The sequence below is a fragment of the Limulus polyphemus genome, unplaced genomic scaffold (genome assembly GCF_000517525.1).
Source record: "Limulus polyphemus unplaced genomic scaffold, Limulus_polyphemus-2.1.2 Scaffold1359, whole genome shotgun sequence".
Taxonomy (NCBI): Eukaryota; Metazoa; Arthropoda; class Merostomata; order Xiphosura; family Limulidae; genus Limulus; species Limulus polyphemus.
The window spans coordinates 153446-162031 of NW_013666969.1; the positions used below are offsets into that span (position 1 = coordinate 153446).

The 8586-nt window shown below is 32.0% G+C and overlaps 1 protein-coding gene across 3 annotated transcripts in view; it reads left to right on the top strand.

Annotated features, from left to right (window-relative positions):
* Positions 1-8586, top strand: part of LOC106463249 (zonadhesin-like) — a 63620-nt gene that overhangs the window by 29691 nt on the left and 25343 nt on the right. The gene's annotated exons all lie outside the window — the stretch shown is intronic.

Genomic DNA, 8586 nt, shown 5'->3' on the forward strand with positions numbered 1-8586 from the left:
AATTTTCTAGAAGCTCATGACGTGTTACTAGCGTCACATGACTTCCGCTGTCGTAACAATATACTTCTGTTTTATAAGATTTAGTTCATCAAAAGAGAGAGAGATATACAGTGACATACTGTGATTGAGTTCTTATTACCAGTTCTCACATATATCAGTACGATGTACATTATGAATAAAGTAAAGGTAAATAGAACAAAGTAACCCATTAATTGATAAATTACCAAAAGAAAAAAGTGGCATCCCTTTACAGAAGTCTTGCTGAAATAATAATGTGAGAACATGGTCGGTCACATGGAATGGCATATTCTTCAGAACATTTTGTATAACATCATAATTGAAGCTTCATTTCCTATATTCAACGTTTGAATTGCACTTATGCAGTCACTTGTATAGCAATGGCATGAATAGCCAACGTTAAAGAACCGCATTATTACGTTGATTTGCGTTTAACGTGATAGATTAAATTTTTTTGTGCTATGATCAAGTTATGTTTAAAGTAATAATAAAAATGTTAATTTACAGAACTTGTTTAGATTCAATAGTCATTCAACTCTAGCCTGCCGTATGCACATGGAAACAAGTCTTATAGGCCATTTTGACAATGCGTTGAGTCAATAGATTGAGTTTATAACCCTGTTGAATACTAATCTACAGGGCCATAACGCATTGTAGAGGGGTCATGTGATTAAAAAGCTATGTTATCATTGGCTTGTTCGACAACGCGACCCAATACGTTACGGTCCCAATGGATTGCCATAACGTTGGGCGAAAACAGCATCGTACTTAGCAATATCAAGTCTGAGTATTTTCTGCCAAAACTTAATAATCGTTAGTAATAGGGGTAAAATACTTTTGTCTGTCAACAATGATTTCTGTTTGAAATATTGTAAGATGTATGCATATTTATGTACCAAAGAAAACGTACTATTAAAATTGTGATTCATTAATCCCTCCTTTAACTAACTTAGCAATTAAGTATACGTTTAGTTTTTTAACAGTATATTTTATTTAATACATACATTTATGTTATCACTATCAAACATAATTCTTAAGGAATAGTTAGTAAATGTCACCACCAGTCTGAGTTTTGCCGTTTCCTCTTGTCAAAGTCACTTTCACTTCCGGTGCTGTACGTGATTTTAGTATTTGTTTTATTCCCATATGTTACGAGGTTATCGACTTATCCGGTTATATATATATATTTGTGTATAGTAAAATATGCGTGAGTAACTGACTCTTGAGACAACTTCCGTTTACAAGGTACAAAATCGGGAATTTTAAAAGTGTAGTAATGTTTTGTTTTTGAGGATAATTGAAATTTTTGTAAATTTCTCTGCCATGAAATATTAAAGTACATGACTTATTTATGTAACTAATTTCGTTTATGAATAATGAATAGTTTTAGCAATTGTTTTTCTTTTGTCCGATAGAAAATGTGCATTTTCATTAATACTTCAAAACATTGTGAAAAATATTTTCCCCCTAAGCGTGAACGTTCTTCGTACATACATTATTCTACCTAAAAAGTGGTAGTTTGTTGTGAAATTACGTTCAGCGATTACTTATACATTTTGAATAGCAAATGTTTACTAAGTGTAATCATGTTATAATGGCCCTGCTATGTTATGGTATTCTCGGATAAATTGATTTTCGTACAAGTATAAAACAGGTCTAGGAGAAAATTTACAGAGTTATCTAAATCAGAAAATTCAACAGAGCTTTTAAGTTACGTGAGAAATGATCTGATTGGACATATTTTAAGGTGTGTAAAAACAATTCTTGTTACGTAGTCGCACCCTTGTGAGCGCGCTCACACACAAAGGGCGTATACAAGTGGGCTATTGTTTCTACTGGATTACTGACTAATCTTCATCTTAGATTCCCTTGAATAAATCTCTGCAGAACTAGTCTTGATGGAAGAAGTAGGAAAGACTCTGACTTGCGATGGTGTTGTCACGTGACCAATCACTCTCATAGTATTTGCAGTCAAAGGTACAAAATCGTGCTCTAAATTTAAAACTTCAACGGTTTTGTGGACCAGTGTTCTCATGCAAAAACCACATAGAAACAAGCTACAAGAAAATTACTGTATTACTAAAAATAGTGGAAACAAACATGATATACAGAATTTGTGATATATCTGCATATCTCATTATCAGAAATATTTGGTTGCATGCCTTATAAAAATTCACCAGTCAATAAAAAAAAAAAAAATTATAATATGAATTTTCTTTGGTATTCAAAATGCTGTGTTTTGAAATGTATCTACTGAATAAAGGTTGAAAATGTTGCCTTTCAAGTGGTATTGAATTGTTTATAAATGCCATTTATTCACTCAGTCTAAAGATTAAGCCAACTGTTTGTAATGACTGCAATGATTGATTGAAATGGACACCTTTATTCCTCTTTTGTTTTAAAGTTAAGAAGCTTTAACTATATCTTTCCTTTAACTTCAAGACAGTATGTCATGTTTCTTCATAAATTACCTTACACTTTCTAAGCAACAAGGGAGGGATGCATTGTTTTGTTTGTGTGTGTGTTAATAAAATAGCTGTCTTTTTCATACATTAAATTTTTGTTTGCCTGTTTTCATTCATGAATAATTGTTTCTGAATATTATAGAGTATTTTCTTTTGAACTAGTGGTGTGAGATAACAGATATCTGGGTTGAGTTTTATTATATAGTCTTTAAAACTTTGATTACATTTGCTAACAGTCATTGTTTCTACCAGCTAGGTATTGCATTTATAAAACTTGGATTAAAATAATATGAGAGTTCTCTTGCAGGTTTTGCCAAGTGTTCTCTTAGTATTAGAAATGTAATTTTTTTCTCATCACTAAGATTCTGAATTTAAGTGAGAAAGAAGCATGAAACCCAGTCTATTATTTGATTTGTCACTGAAATTGACTGGTTTAAGGTACTTTCATCCTCCAACAGTAATGTGAGCAAAAGTAAATCTGAAAGTGAAAAAGGACATCAGCTCTTATAGGGACTTACAAATTATGCATATTGTATTTGAGTTGTCTTTTACTTAAAATATTAAATTATTCAACAGGCAAGTTGTTTAAGACAATATAGTTTTTTCTAATTACCAGATTTATGAATTTTAGTGAGAAGGAAGTGTGGAACTCAGTCTATTAATAAATTTGCCACTTGTCACTGAGTTAGTTGTTTCATTAAATTCCATCCTTAAACTGGACTAAGTCAGTGGGAAGTGGTAAATTGAATCATACCTTGGGGTTCTTGTTTGTGTCTTACAGGTATTCATAATTTTGGTGATGGCTTGTTTGCTGAATAAAGTAGAAGCTACATATTCTTCAAATACCTATGAATAGTGTTACGACAGCTGAAGTCACGTGACTCATGATTAAACCTGTAGTATCCCAGGTTATGCCATCACCTGCACCTTTGGAACTTGATATTCTATCTTTTGAATTAAAAAACAAAACAAGCAACATTACCAACTATTTTAAAAGTTTAACACACTAATTACTTCCAGTAAAGTTTTTAAGGTATTAGAACACACCTGATTGTCATTCTTCTGTGTCCCCACCCCAGCTTAAAAAAAGCCAAAGTGGTAGGTTATTTAGTTGGGCAACAATTTATTGTGGTATTCAAATAAACAGCACCTGCCCCTCCCACAATTTACCCCCCCCCCCCCTCCATATCTTGAAGTTTAAAAAGAAAATGTTTTTACAGATGGAACTAAAGTGTTAATCCATTATATTCACACAAAGTTGGAGTAAAAAGTAACATGAGTATATTATTTTATGTTATTGAAATTATCTCTTCTTTTGTTTTATCATGATGTTAATTATAATGCTTTACATTTATTAATGAAAAAGTGTTTTTCAACGATTACTCTAGTGGTGTAGCATGAAATTATGCACATTTTGATAAAAGTATGAAGCTTAGTACACAAGTTCTTTGTGACATTATTTTAAGATACGAGACCAATGATGAAGTGCTTCTGATGAATAGGAAAGCACCCCCTTTGAGACCATTTTTGGTGGGGTTTACAGAAGAATATAAGATTTATTTCATCCAGTTGCTAACAGTTGACATAAAAAACCTTTTATCTGTAAGGGTAAATGGTCTTTTCATCTTAGATGTGATATTCTTAACTTCCAATTGAAAACTGTTGATCTTATAGGTATGATAGTAACCAGAATCCCAGCCTGATGCAGCTTAATGATGAGCACATTGTAATGGTTTTATTAAGACCTTTTGGTGTACCTTAGGTTTTAAAGGCAAGATACGCTAATTGTAGGTGCCAAGATCTTAGATGGGATTACTGTTTTTCACATTTTTCAACCTGGATAAATAAAAACAATTTAAGAATTCATTCATTAAGCATATCAAATATACTCTGAAGGACTGTGAAAGACTAGATATAGTTTAGGATAGGTATCAACCAGATAGTTTGAAAGAAAGTGTATCATGTTTTTGTGTATGGTATATATGAATCAAATTCTTTACAGTAGGTGTCTGTGATTTGTTGGCAGTAAATTTCAACACAAACAACACACAGTACACTTGTTTTAAAATAATATATTTAAAAAAATCATATGTATTTCCAATGTTCCTTAAACAGTTAATTACCACAGTTGTATCCAGAGCATTAAGTAATTGTCTCTTTTTGTCAAAGTCCACACAGGCTGGTTCAGTTACTTGAGAATGCAATTGACAAGATAAATTATCTTTCTCTGCTCTGTTATTACAATACATTTGGTGATAATTTCACATAAGTTACACTGTTGATCACCACAGTTGTATCCAGAGCTTTAAATAATTCTCTTTTACATCAAAGTCTACACAGGTTTGTTCAGTTACTTAAGAACACAATTGACAAGACAAATTATTCTCTCTACTGTGTTATTGCAATACAATCTGTGATAATTTCACTTTAAAAATTACCACTGTATGCTTTTTAAGGCTAAACTCACAATCATGCAGTCTAGATCTATCTAACTAACTTTTTTAACTTCATTTTGGGTGCATATTTATAGCCTGATTGAGGCCCAGAATGTTCCACACTATGAGATATTATTATGTAATAATATTCAATCAAAACAACAAAAAATACTTAGAAGGTTCTAGTAATATGATGAAATAAAATTTCAAGCACCAATTCACCACAATTGGACTATAAAACTTATGAATCGTACACAGTTACATTAAATATACCTGTGGTAAATTGTTGCTTCTAAAGGTAACTAAATTTAACACTCCTATGTAACTTAGATTCAGACAGTTTTATATATCTAACAAAGTGCTAACCTGAAGCATGGTAAAGGTGTGAGATGAAAGGTAATGGCTAATGGTGCATTACCCAAATATTTTAGAGTTTCTTTGTGTAGGTGAAAGTAGGAAAGAACTTTCTCTCATTGTCAAAACAATTGATTGACTCCTACAAAGGAAGCAGAGAACTGTATTCCACCATTGGTAAGGTCACTGTGTGTACTTCTAAAAGAGAAGATGTGATTGGATCTAATGGAGCTGTGGATTGCATTTGGATCTGGAAAAAAAACTTAAGCTACATAGCACTCCATGGGGTTGCTGGCATTCTTGGTCCAGCAAAGGCTCAATACCTATGTGTATTATTTTTTCAGGTTGTGATTAAGTGTCTTCTTTCAATAGACAGGGTAAGAAAACAACATGGAAAGTGTGGAATTGCTTCCCAGACATAACTACAGCTTTTACTGAACTACTGACTGAACCAGAAGAAATGAGTGATGACATTTGCTTTTTCCTGTGTTAATGATATAGAAAGCGCTTTGTATATGGTGTAACACCAGCTCAAGTCCTTCCCTCTCACAAAAGTTGCTGTTTTGCAACATTTGAAACAAGTGCATGTCATTGAGGTTGATACCTTAACCAAAAATATCCAGTCCAAATGACTGAGGATGGTCATAAACCACAAAATAGTTGGAAACTTTTCTGGACAACATTGTCTGAAGCATTCAAGGCTTGTTAATAGCTCCTTAATTGTGACCTTTTTAAGAATTCTGCTACACAAATATGCAGGTGAACAAAAGCTTATGTGCAAGTTTATGGGAATTCACCAGTGTATGTGATTCAAGATATCCCAGCATTCATGCTGTATTACATGTGCTTCACACATTTCACCTTGAAACTTAATTAGAAGTCACTGTATCAGTAGAACAACTTTGCCATGTAAATTGAGATTAGCTGCATTCCCTTATGTAAATGCAAGTTTAACCAAATAGATTTGTGTATCGATTTATACTAAATATCTACATGTATTTTGGTTAGATTGTTATCAATACAATTAAAATTTTGTTCAAACAGAAGGTTGAATCAGAAGTCTAGATAGTACATGGACTGAAAGCTCCAACAAAACCAACCTTGTTGTAACAATAGAGCAAGGTGACTTACATCTGGTTTTACTGTGTGCATTACACACTTCCAGTTGCTAATAAGAATGAAGATCAACATTGACAGAGAGATCTAGATAGTACAGTAAGTTAGATCTCTGATGGATAATGTCTTTAAGAAAGGCATATATACTTTTTGTTTGCATGCAAAACCATTTTCCTTACCTATTGTTTCATAAAATAGTTAATTGTTATTTTTCTTGTAGAAATAATGCTTTTAGTACTATATATAAAGTGATAGAAATTCTGTGGGAAGATTTTTCAAGCTTCAGTTTTCTGTCCACTTGGAACTGCAAAATAGTTAACATTGTAATGTAAAGATTGCTTATGACTATATTTACTTGTTATTCCATTATTTTATTTTAATTAATGATATCACCATTTTGTTGAGTGCCTGAAAGGTTATGAGGTTTTATATATATATATATATATATATATATATATATATATATACAAGTGAGACTTACTCTACAAATGACAAAGGCTTACATTGATAATATGTTTAAAAGTAACAAGTACAAACAATGTACACTGCAAGGTAACAACAGTTAAAAAATTTTTATCACAAGTGAAAGTAATAAAAATTATAAAATGCTGCTTAGTATATAGCACATTTAAATTTAATTATCAGGATCATCAAATATGATCACATTTTAAGTTTTTAGCTACTATGGTACAAGACAGTATATTATACCTTCAGAAGTACAATAGTTTTATGTGTACAAGTGTATGTCTAGGGTCCAATTCATTTATAAGCAGTTGATGGTGGTATTACAATAAAACATTCAGTTGTTGTTGTTGAAATTTCAGAGGTGAACTAGCCTACCCAGTAAGTACTACTGACACTGCTGCCTTTTTGAAGCCGTGGCATTGGTGTCCTGTTAGAATTGATAAACATGAAATATTCAAGTTAGATTTAAATTTATTCAATTGAAATAAATGATTGATGAGATTAAGAGGGGTGCCAGCTATGGTTAGTGGACTAACACATAATCATAACTAGTAACCTATAAGGCCAGTCATATATGGAACATGGTTTGTAGGTACTGGTTATTCTGTTATGCCTCATGTGTTGCCAGTCCACCCCTGTTCTCTTTGCTTATTTTGTGATGACAAATTGCTTTGATAAACTAGATAAATAATGCATATTAAATTAATAAGTCCCAAAGGATAAGATGGAAGGTATTCCTTACAATATATAAACAAAATGCCTTGAGCAAATAGTGTCTTTGGGTTGAAACCATTATCAAGGTGATTGATTTTGTTAATCAGTTCATCTCTCCATTTGTCCTTTTTTTTACTTCAGAAGCAAATAATGGAAGGAGAGCTCTCTGTTCTTTGATTTGCATATAGGACATTTGATAATTGCATAATTACTACCAGGCATTTTGCAAGAAAAAGCAGATAGATAACTAAAATTATTCAACTTACAATGCTATTGATACTGAGTGTATATAGTGAGGTAAAAACTAAATAAAATATTAAATGACTTTCAAACCACCATGTCAATCACCTGAAGATGCCAGATCAACTTGGTGAAATGCTGTCCATTTATATACTTCGTATTTCCAATGCACTCAAAGTTTTTCTTCTAAGTTGTTAGTTTATAACACCATTATTATCAGCTTATCAGAAATGTCCTGTACACATATCATGTGATCATTATTGTACTATATAGATTTCTAATGAAATACAGAAACGCTACAATAAGTGTGATTTAAACTTGTATTTTTAAAGCACTACAACAAATTCTATTTAGAACAGTGTATATAATGTTCCACACTGTATATACCCATCCTTGACAATTTCTTATCTTTCAAGGGAGGTTGTGTGTCTTTGATCATTTAAGTAAACTAAAACAACAATACATAACTCAAATGTTTTATCAGAAAATGTTCAATATATTATGCAAGATATACAAATAGTATTATTTTTGGCTACAATAAGGGGGGAGGGGGTTACATTGGGCCATATCTGAAAATGTTCTAACTGAATGTACTAACCTTTATGCTTTTACTACTTTTTGCATAGTTCTTCTAGACCAGGAACTAAATCACTGAATAATGAGCATTCCATTGTGATTTTAGCTATGTGTCTGTCTAAAAATCTGTCATTCCAAGTCTTTTTTTCAAGTGTTCAAGATCATCAGGGGTAAAATGGAAAAAACAAATAGTACGTGGGAGG